Genomic DNA, 12,297 nt, shown 5'->3' on the forward strand with positions numbered 1-12,297 from the left:
AAACAAGTCAAAAAGCATGAACAGACAACTGTGCATACTGCCAACAAAAAAATCTCAACATACCATACATACATCTTCAGTATCTGGAGGACTCATATGACAAAGGCACTGTAGCCAAATGAAAAAGAACAAATGCATAATTCATGAGGAATGGCTTTTTAACACACTGCAGCTTTTGGCTGTCTAAAAATAGAATTGTGAAACATAAGAAGCAATAGTATTGTCTCCAAAACTACAATCATGTTTTATTTTTCTAATATTGTCCCCAGTAAAACCTATGATTTGGAGCTCATTCCTGTGCTTTCTAGAGATATTTTCTCCTGTTGATTTATGTGTCTTTACTGGAAGGCACAACCTTATTCTTACCTTTACTTCGCTCTATGTAAATGATTTAGAAAGGAGTATATTTACTAGTAGGTTTAAAATATTCCGTTGAGATATGATTTTTTTTTTTCTTCATATGGCACATATTTGACATCAGATCACAAAATGCAGGAAAACATATTTCACACAGTCAAATATTTCTCCCATGGTACAACATGTATATAAGATAAGGCAACAGTTGGGAATTAATGCAACATAAAAACTTTCCAATCTGACCTTTGGTTGTCCTTTGGATCCACTTTTCCACCTTCCCCCTGCCTTTGTCTTTTTTTGCCTATTCAATGTAAACATATGTTATAAAAGTGAATTTTAATGTTACTAAAAGAAGAAACCTATCTTAAAAGTTTGTGCAAAAATTAGAGGAATTAAGTGCTAAATAACTGGACAAAGCTGGACAACAAGAGCAGAGAAGATCAGAAAGGAAATATATATACACACAGAGTCTGGTAAAATAAAAATGTAGCACTTGCAAGAAAAACTATAAATAATATTACCTTTTTTTTAAACATAGTTGGTAGGTAGCTTTGAAAATGAAAATAAATCTTATCTAGCTGACAAGAAAGCACCTCTTTTAGGAGATTAGGCACAACTACACAAGTAATGTTAAATACTAGAGACTTCCATCTTTACGTTAATACACAGATTCCAAACCTGCTACAGGCCAATGGACATACAGTAGCTCAACCCCAGAACTGTCAGGGTATATTACTTTCAGTACAGCCATTATTTCAGTGACCTACTTTTTCCGTGACCAGTTTCCTACTCTAGGCAAGAATCAAAACACAAAGCAGGAAAGTTTTTATTAATATTATCAAAAATTCCCTATCTGTTTTAGACTCCTCATTTGAGTCAACAGATAAGAAATTTGATGTGGACATTTTTGGTGAAATTCTATTGCAAATCAAAGTGGGTAACACAGTCAGTGGTTTCTCCTGTAAGAAATGTGTTTTTATGTTGATTCCTCCTCTTGCTTTTCCAGTGATTAAACGATGAATGGAGAGGCCAGAGTGCGGAGCAGTGCACATAGTTTTGCCAGCTGAAGACCCATTACATAAGAAACATCGTTGTGGGACTTAATGCAGCTCATTACTTCCATTTTAAGATGTACCTTCAGTTTGAGGAGGAAGACAATTAATAGCAGTCTCATCATTTAAATGTCATGTCTTTATAAACATAGGCTTACATTTCACTGTTATTCTCTGTTTTCTTCCTTGCTTCAGGGAGAAAAAAAATGCATTACTGGTGCCATATAAGTAGCAGCTTGTCTCCTGGTTGTGCAGAACCACTTGCACTAGGGATATATATGGGCAAGACAAGGGTTATGTTTTGGAAAGGCTCTATCCTTTGGTATCATATAAGGGGAGAGATTCAATCCTAGGGGACCTGCTTCCTACCACCTGCTGGTGAGCATGACCCATTCATAAGTAGAGCAGCTGTAATATTCAAACCTTCATCACTTTTCAGGGTATGAAAACTAAGGACCAATCTTGTCGCTAATTAAATCTTTTGCATGTATCATCAATAGAAGTTTTAGTTCATTATTTATCTTTCTATGTAGAAAGAAGCCTCCTTCACAGCTGCTTATAACCGTTTCACCATCAAAACTGTCACTACTTTTAAACTTGCCAAGGGCTACTTCTCTGAGCTCTATTGTCACTGACTCATCAGATCTGAAATGATGTCTCTGACCTTTGAATCAGTTGTCTTATTTCTCTTTTGACACCAATGACAACTAGAGGAAAAATGTAGATGAAACAGTCAGAAAATAACAGTGAAAGCAAGCTGACAATGCCAAATCCATCCAGGAAAGCATCACTTCTTAAAGATGTTGGATGATCCCCGTGAAATAAGGATGCTCTCAGCAGTTGCTGCTTCTCTGGAATTCAGTTGTTAGGCTCTAAATATTTTGAATAAAAAATTTAAAAGCCGAGGAATACCTGCAGCCTTCTCCAGCGACTTTTAGTGAACACGGAAGAGTCACATTCCTTGCATAAGGCCCAGTTTTATATAAGGCTCAAATCTATCATACACAGTAAGGCCAGGGAAGGAAACCTCGTGGAGCACCTGGGAACAGCCAGTCCTTTTCAGCTGTCTCCCACTACTGTTGTATTCACTGTACGTAGCTAATTGCAACTCTCAAAAATCAGTCTATGAGGATGCCTCCCCAGGCAAAATGATTTGATCTGTCCATGTCCAATATATTTCCCCTTTTGGATCAGTTGAAATGTATCAAAAATGATGCAAGTTGTATAACATAGTGCAATATATAATTAGCTTCACACAAAACCCAAAGTTTGAAACTTGAATGCTAATACATGCTAAGCTGGTAAATCCTTATTTGGGGTCATCCAGCCTGAAAGCTGTGCTGAGCTTTAAACACAGTCAAAATTCACCCAAGCTATTGATCCCCATGATGAATCTCATTTAGGAATCATGGTTCCCTTTATGAATCCCTTTGAGCTCTCCCAGGCAAACGAAAGACTTGTCTTTCCCATGTTTAATGGCTAATATTACCCAGCAAGGAAGGCAGCTCTTGCATTTGCTTGCAAATCAGTTCCAAATAATTCTTACTCCAATGTCTGTCCTTCTGATCTTTGATCTCCTTGCAGTGTTTCTAAAATGAGGACATCACCCCTCCTTTTTTTTTTTTTCCTGTTCTCAATGGCAGAGATTATCAGAGCAAGGTAGTAAACATTTCAACAGAAAATAAAATGCTAAACTCAAGGGACTGTATTACCCTGAACTGTCAATTACAATAAAACTTGAGTATGTAACAACTTTCAGCAAGATGAACGCATTCTAACGCGCTGGCAAAATCTGGGTGCTGGAAAAAAAATGCACATTGGTAACATGAAATGCATGAAGGGAAAAAGGGAGAAAGGAAAGAATTTCTCCTATTTCTGTGACTTCTTTAATAAATTACCTATTTCTAGTTTGAAGCTGAATTCCCCCAAAGAACTACCATCCTTCCAGAATTTGTACCACAAAATTCAGGCTGCAGATTAATCTGATATTATTGACAATATTAGAAAGAGAAGTTTCCTTTAAAATAACCAGACATAGATATTAATTCATTGATGATTACTAAACTTAGAAAATTAATGTGAAGTTGTAAAATAACATATTAAAAACACTCTCACTGCATGATGTTGTCTCAGAATATGTAATTCATGTGCAGAAACAGAGTTTAGTAATGAATGAAGGACTTGTACTCCAAGCTAAGTTGGGTACCAGTGCATTCATACAAAGTGGGGTAAAATCCTAAAAGATAATTACTTGCTCCAAACAGAAACTTTTCTTGCTCCCTTTTCTAGCCAGTCTCAAATTTGTCTTTTGAAGTTTCATGTCTGTGCTTGCTTTGGAAATTATTTTAATTTCTGTTCCAGCCATAGGGTTTTTCCTTCTAAATACCCATGTTCAATGAATATTTTTGAATAAAGGTGTTTCATGAACACCCACCTGCTTATAGGCATTGAATCATATTTTACTTGATGCATTTCTTGCACTGCCCTTTTAGTAAAGTAAATCTGTCTAGTTGTTTCTAACAGGAGCTTTAGGATAGGCTTTGATGGAAACAGAAATCTAATTATAACTCTAATTTTCAGTGCAATAAACTATATAACAATAGTATTTTCACCTCATACAGTATAATGAAAAAGGTGTGAGCATAGTTTTGCACACAGCCTAAACCAGTCTGTAGTTCAAAAAGAAAATCACAAACCAAACCTGAATATTCAACTTGATTTAATTCTTCTCCATTTAAAACTTCTCAATACTCAGTCATCCTGCATATGTATCATCTCTAAATTTAATACTAGTGACTTCAGGAAATGTCCATCAGGCTAAAAATCAATGTGGTACCATAAGCACTACGTAACATTTCATGTTACTGAACAAAAAAAAAAGCCAACATGTGTTCTATACTCCAAGTGGATGGTACAGATATTTATGATGCATTACTGAATGGAGTTTACTCTTGCATGACTCTGGATTTTTAAAATATATCTTTCAAAATGTTATAACATACAAGTCCATGGTTTTCGTAAACACCATGAACTCTTCCTTTGCCCATTTTCTGACTTACCTGACTGTTAGGCATTAAGTTTAAGTACTGAGAGAATTCATAGTTTGTCCATCTAGTCACAAGAAACCCATGCCAGAAAAAACAATCACAGATAACCATCTCAATAAAAAGAAAAGCCAAAGGTTTGGAGATTACATTATACTCACTTGACAATGTGCTTCATCCAAGGTGGAACTGTGCATTATTGTATAGGTAGGCTGAGATTTTCAAATCTGCATTAAGGACGTGTACACTGGTTTCTTGAGAACAAGGCATTCAAATCTCTTGAGCATTAAAAATGTTATTCACTTTATGAAGAATTAGGGCAAACATTGATTGCCAGAGATAGTTAGCATTTTTAAAATCATTACAGTTCTGAACGTCAGCAACGTTCTGTTCTCCAGGTGTGAAAGGAAAAAATCCTATAGGAACACTCCATTGTGTCTGAAACATCCAGATAATTCCAATAAAAATTCTTCAATTTAATCTTACTGAATTATGCAAAGGAAAGAACATCTACTTACCAAATCAGTTTGTTGGGATATGAGTCACACATTTCATGTTCAAATATCTTTGGTAAAACAGGTTTCCAAACATATAAATGCATTTAGAGATTCTGTGGAGACAATACAGAGGCAACATCAATGTTTTTGCAGGGCCTGTTGTTTAGGAGTGTTACAATATTTCACAGTGTATCATAGATATTAGCCTTATGACAATTCTGAAAACATCTTTTTTTAAAAAATGGGAATTTCAGTATGCACTTTTTATTTCATATAGATTCGGTCTGTCACTTTTAGCAACGCTGTGTCCTGGAAAATGTGCAATTTTTTTTTTTTTTTTTTAAAACAAGAGAAGAAGAATTTTCTATTCAGTCACAATAATCGCTTTCCAGCTAGCACATTCATCAAACAGTGAGCAATTCACTGCGGTAACATACGCAGGAGCTTGCTTGTATATATTCATATTGTCTTCTGCCTGAAAAGAGTTAAATAGAGCATATAAATGATGAACACAGAGCATCTTGGGATACAAAACAACTAAAATGGGTTAATTAGTGAAAAACACGCATCAGAGTATAAGGCTCAATTGTAAATGTTATGGCTTTTTTAAACCTATTATATCTGCTGATAGTATTCAGATTTATGGGTAATATCAAAATAAGAGATGTTAATTTTCAGACAGAGTTGAGTGGAACATATTAAGGAGTAAGAAATATTCATTGTTTGAATAATAGTTCAGATGCATTCACATTAAACATACATTAGTGAATACATTTCTTTGACGTGCTCATATATAAGCATAATGTGTAAGTGACCTAGAAAATACAGACATCGTATAATCAATGACAAAAATATTGAGACAGATAAGACCTGAGATCTTTGATCAAATATATTCTTTGGCAAATAAACAAAACATGTTATCCTGACAAAAAATACTCTTTGGAGTACTGGAACTGTGAATTCCCCAAGCGGCGCCCTCAGAGGCGCTCTGCGGCAGGCTTGCTGTCAGCATTAGATAGGCGAGAAGATACTGATCTGGCTAACGGTACCCCCCTTAACTCCAGTCCCCTTGTGCAGGGGAATACTCTAATTCCTGTCTGATGTTGCCTATTGCCAGCTTTCTGAGTGAAGACTGTGCATCCCTTTATGCTTTGTCGTGTTACAGAGAGCTGACCTGACTGCTGTCATTTTGACAAACAAGAAATACACTCCCAGATTGTTAAAAAGATAAGTTTTATGCAGAAAAGTAATGATCTGATTCTTCTCTATTCGAGTGCTGGCAAGGTGTTTCATGATTTTAAGGACTTTTTTCTTTCTCTAAAAGGGTCCTCCCCAGTGCTGTCGCTGCTAAATTTGTCTACACTGTTCTTTCCACCAAATTAGTGAGATGAAATGAATACTAATATGCCATTGGTATTTAATTCAAAATGCTCTGAGTTTTCTCCTATGCCTCTGCTTGGTTTGCTGTCTACATGCCTGTGGGCTTCTGAAGGAAGAGACATCAGAATATTTTTTTAGAAGGGATAAATCTCCTCAAAGGTCTGTAGTTCAAGACAAGAGACTCATGAGAGCCCAAAATACACTAACTCAAGGTAATAACAGTCATTTGGTTAAAACAATCTTCTGGAATTGAGAAAATTTGCAGTCATAATACTGTTTCATAAAGTCTTTGGAATATAGTGCATCATGACATAGTTGCGTGGCTATCCATGACCTGTGATCACCTTGTTAAATTTATCTTCTGTACAATGTGCTTATACAGAACCCTAAACAGGAGAGAAGTGCAATGCTGATAAAACATGAACTTATCAACAGAGCAGTAAAGTTCACTACAGTTAAAATAAAAGAATTAGCGAAGGTTTCAGTATTTAAGAAATAGTTATGGTTTTTAATACCAACACTAAAGTAAAACTGTTAAGTCTTCTTTTTAATGTATGCATTTTTAAAGTAAAAACCACATAACAATTCCAAACACGTAGACAAAGTCTTTTTTTATATGGATGTTCTCAATTTGTGTTAGGCAATTGACATTTTAAATATGGGTTGGAAGAGGATATACATCAGGGTATGCAGATAGAAATGTTAAAATACATATTTTATTTTGACAAGTAAAAGCTCTGTCAGAAGGTCTTTGATTCACAAAGCTGGAATACATTCATAGTTTTGAAATACGATCCTCTATCATATTCACTTCTTAGACAGGTTAATGTCTTAAATACAAACAAATGCACATCAGACAGAATCCTAGCCTGATTTGCTTGAGGGGCTGTAAGAACAATAAGAAAAAACCTATTAAATAGATTTAACATGAAAGGGAGTGGTTTTTTTTTTTTTTTTAATTTTTACCTATTTGTCTGAAAAATGAACTCTGCTGTTACTATGTCTAATATATGAGGTGTCTAGTAATAAACACATTCAAATTAACACTTTTTTCATTCAAAGGTAGTGTCTAAATATTTCCTATTGTCCAAATATAACTGAACAGTGATATTCCAAACAAATATAGTTCAGCACAACCCAAATAAATTCATGTGACACAGAAAATAATTATGGTTTATACTAAACTATTTCCATCGGAGAAGCCAGATTGCAGCTGATGCTCAATAAGAGGTTTTTTTTAAGAGAAATAGTAATCACTGCATCTTCTGGAAATGCCACCTTTCCAGTGCTAACAGTATTTCAAACCCCTTTTAAATACTGTAATTGCAGAGTATTTTTTTTTTTACTCTTTTTTTTTTTTTTTTAAGTCCTCTTGTAAATCATCCAGGTAGATCCAATATGTAACTAAGATTAAGTATGTATAAAATACATAGAAACTAAGAATGTTATCAGAAGTCTGTCTGTTTTTTCTCCTCCTCCTCTCTAAGTAAACACCTTTCCTTTCATACCACTGAGTATCTGCCTCCCCCAAACATGGCATGTAGTTCCTTGTTATGCCCCGGGACAACTCCTTTACTTTGAGTACCAATGGTGTGAGCTTTGTACCATCAGCCCTAGCTAGCAGGTCTTCAAGGCCTTTGGATTTAATTCGTTGTATTCATTCTCAGCGTCTTTGGATTTAATTTGCTGTATTCACTAATGAGCAACAAAATCACATAATAGATAGTTAAAAGTTTCTTGTAATATTCTGCTGATATGTTTATAACAGGGTCCCAAAGCTACAAATTAGAGTAAAAACATACTGAAACCAGAGGCCAAGCCGCAAAGTTCCTGTGACTCTGATGTCTGAACAAGATGCAGCAGTACAGTATTTTGTGATGACAGCATGTAATAAGAAAAATGGATACAACAAAGCAGAAGTGTATCCAAGGAATTTGTATTCCCAAAGCATAGACAAAGTCACTAGATACCATTTTATCTCTGTTATTGTCAACGTCATCCCCATACATACCAACATTCTCACTTGCCCATGATGGAGAATTTTTGAACCAAACAAATATAGATAAATAACAGGCAGGGAATCTACACATGTAAAATTTCCAACACAGTTTTCTGTCAGAGGTTTCATAAATGTGATTATTTGTCAAAAATCTGTATCATTTCCAACCCTTAGCTTGAACTGTCTTGAGGCAAGACATGTTTTATTACTGTATAAGCAAACATGCACCCAAACCACCAGCAGATAAACTAGTGAAAGCTATCCCTCCTTCTGTTCTGTGTCCTCGTGTAGTCAGCCATAGACTGAAATAAAAGTATCAAGACTCTCCAAAAACAGTCAGAGCAATGAAGGGACTTTCCAGCCTTACATTTAGAAGACAAAGGTGAGCTTTGCCACACCGATCCCTCTTTCTTTAAGTCAAAATCAAAGCCACTTTTTTAAGAGCCAATGTCTTTTTAAGTCACAAACTGAATAAAAAGGTCATGCACAGCCCCAATAGCAATATCTCTTTTAACCCTGTGCAATCAGAGTCAACAACCTGTTTTTTACTGCAAAATTGTATAAGGACTGAAGCTTCAGCTAAGCTCATATAAAGAATCCATTGAGCTTATAAAAATATCAGCAGGTGTAGGAATGATACCAGAAAAAACGTGAGCTGGTACACAGAGAGGTTCATCTGGTTTTATCTCCGCCGTAAGGGAGAGGGAAGGCATGTGGCTCAGGCTTGCCAGAGCCCTTGTCCCCGTGCCAGAGCTGCCAGGGCTAGTTGTCAGAGGTGGTGTTTTAGGGAGGGCTGTTATCCCCAGAGCTGTTGCTTGACTGGAAACATCAGACATCACATTGATACCATGAGCGTGTAGAAGTCAAAAATAGGCAGGCAAAGAAGCAGGAGGATATGAACTGTAGTGTGAACAAGCAAAGACTTCACTTCTGGGAGATGGGATGGTGACAGTAGGTTATTTCTGCAGCCACTGGAGGAAGGAAAATTCCCATGTGCTTTCAGGAGGATTGCTGTATGTAAAGTCCCATTAAGACCCTGGAGCTAGATCCTGTGGCTGTGCATACACAGATGTGCCTCAGTATTATTTCTTGGGCAATTCCCATACCAAATACAATGTAAATTGAAAATTTTCCAGAGGTATATATGATAAATGAGTAATTTTTTTTTTTGCTGTGCAGTGACACAGGAGTCAAGATATCCCACATCTGTATAGTAAAACTCCTCCGAGCACTGCAGCACATGTGGCTATTGGCATGATCCAATTGCACAGCCAGGAACTACTGCCATTACATTTCTCAGTAGATTGTCAGTTAAGCTCTCAGGAAATGAGGAGCACCTGTCTTTCTCAGTTAGTATTTTTTCTATTTTGCTATCTATCACTCCATATAGTCATCATCTCTGTCTCTTAGGGTGTGTTTCCCCACTTTCTTGGTCCAGTAAAACTAGTTCAGGTTGTTAACCTGATCCTCGTCCAACAGCTACCCTGCTGGGACTGAAACTACTCCCTGCCTATCCCCATTCGGTGACTGAGCCTATGAAGCAGCCACTGACATTGCAGGAGAACAGGACAGCCCTCTACAACAGCTCATGGATTGTATATAGGCATAACAAGAAATTTTTAATATTTCCTTGTATCTCAGAGAGGCCCCAAATATCGCCAGAAACAGACCCATTCAGATAGGTCACCGCTTCTTTAGGAGTTAACCAAGTCTTTCCGGAACAGATAAAAACTTTATCACATAATAGAAGAGCAATAGACAATAGCCTTATCTTATTCTCAGCTAGAGACTTCCTTCAAGTATCTGCTCTTATATTATTATTCCAAATGGAGGAACAAAACAAAGCAGCCTACATAAATTGTCTACTAGAAACATTGCAATTAAAAATATGACCAGGAATAACCCTACATTCAAAAATAACTGTGAAGTTTGCCTTATTAAAATCAAATGTCTTAGCCATAACCACAAAGTAAGAGTCTGGATTTTCATAATAAAATTTCTGTTCCATTAAAAAAGTGTTTTCCATATTATAAACAATTTATTTGCTGCAACCAAATTTCAGTAAGTCTCTTATTAAAAGAAAATGCAAGAATCAATTAAATATTATGAAAAATGAGAGAGGAAAAAAAAAGAAAATAAGATGAAATGTTAGCAGATGCACACTCCAGAGTTTAGACTTTTCTTGTAGATAATTAATATGCTCACATTATTTAATTGAAACATCATGCATCCTGCCACATGTTGTTCCTTAACCAGTCAACACATATGGACTATGCTTGAAGGATAGAAAAATTCCTGGGAATCATGGATTTTATAGTGAGATGAAAATGACAGATGCATTTTTAAGTGAGGAAGGATATATAGGATTGGGGAATTAGTAATGGTCACTTTAATTAAAAGCATGGCCATATGATGTGCTTACATTGCACAAGAGTATTATGAAACATATTTAGATAAATGTGTTCTCCGTTTTTATACTTTGTCAGATTGCACATAAACTCTAATTCTAATAAAATACATCGTAAAACCTTGCAACCACTATGACAAATAGCCTTGTAAGTGGCTGAGTAATTCCATTATTCTCTCTCAAATTTAACTTCCCCATTAGTGGTGGTGCAATCTGATAAACTAGGGAAGCAAGGTAGGTCAAACCTTTTGGTTCGGCTTATTCTAAATAGAGTGCCAATCAGGGGGGAAAAAAAAAAAATCAAGTCCCATGATTGCATTCCAGTAATTACCATGTCTGAAGAAAAAAAGGACTACATTTTTTATTTTATTTCATAATGCTTTCTATGAATTACGGTATGTTTTCCATCATTCATATATCAGAAATATGGACCCTTGCCTTGGTGCACACCTACCTCAAGACAAACATGCTGCCAACTTATATCCAGTAGTGTGACTTCAACCTGCGTGCTCATGAAGAGGACTAATAGGCATCTCCTCTACTCTTCCCCACATGCCTTGAGCACATAACTACCATTCACAATGGTGGGATACGTGCACAATCTTCCAAGTGGGAAAACGTGTTTCTGCCTTTGATATTCCACACAATACAGCCTATTTACTAAATGTTGTTGGTTAATGATAAACCATCTTTCAGAAAGCTCTATTACATTCACCATGTGAAGACAGGCTAAGTTAAATAAGTGCAAGTCAATGATCACATTTTAACTTGGGGAGGGAAGGACTCAGTGTTTGATACTAAATTTACTATAGAAAAATCAGCGGTCTATTTTCTTCCTCTCTTTAGGAGGTTTTTTGGTTGTCTAGACATGCTAAGGATTTCTCTGGCTGGTTTCATCAAATACCACCTTCTGTAACTCTGAATGAACCTTTCCCCCAAGAAATCCCCTCTGAAGCTATGTTTAAAAGAACGTTTCCAGTTATAACTGACCAGCCAGGAAACTCTGTATTGACCTGAAATAGTTCAATAAAGTAGATGTGAAAGTCAGAGAGAAGGCACAAGGAATAAAAATGGATTGTAGCAGAAAGGAGCATGCTTTGTGTCTACATAAAAGCAACAAGCCAGAAGATGTAAACCTGTTGTCCTGCAGTCATATTATGCTCAGAGAGCACCACTTTTGTCATGTAAGAGGAGAAAGGAGGCCCTAAATTTGCTTGCAGCTTACCCTATTGAAAAGGGAGACAGGAACAGTTAAACACACTTTGCAAATTTTGAAGGATGTCCTGGTGGTTTCTCGTTTTGCCTAGTAATTATATAATAAACTATAGAGTGCCTTTTATCTGTGCTTTGCATTCAGTGAAGTCACATCAAAGGAAAGAACAGATCATTTGCATCCCTTTGGAAGCTACTGACCATATGCCTGGGCAAAATATACTACAGCACCGCTAAATACCCTCTCCTCAACCCCTCGTTCATTAAGAAGAAAATTTGTATACATATAAAATCAAGCTTCAGGAAATGCACAGGCAGCCCATGCTCCCCTTGTTCATCTCTAATTACT

General features: G+C 36.3%; 1 long non-coding RNA gene across 1 annotated transcript in view; it reads right to left on the bottom strand.

Annotated features, from left to right (window-relative positions):
- Nucleotides 1–4,971: 4,971 nt before the first annotated feature.
- Nucleotides 4,972–12,297, bottom strand: part of LOC148052165 (uncharacterized) — a 150,229-nt gene continuing 142,903 nt past the window's right edge. The window contains exon 3 of the long non-coding RNA XR_015698926.1: nt 4,972–5,063. This is a non-coding gene — a long non-coding RNA (uncharacterized LOC148052165). The remainder of the gene's footprint in view (nt 5,064–12,297) is intronic.

This window comes from Nipponia nippon, unplaced genomic scaffold (assembly GCF_047370975.1).
Source record: "Nipponia nippon isolate SJK-2023a ecotype South Korea unplaced genomic scaffold, ASM4737097v1 scaffold_5, whole genome shotgun sequence".
NCBI classification, from domain to species: Eukaryota; Metazoa; Chordata; class Aves; order Pelecaniformes; family Threskiornithidae; genus Nipponia; species Nipponia nippon.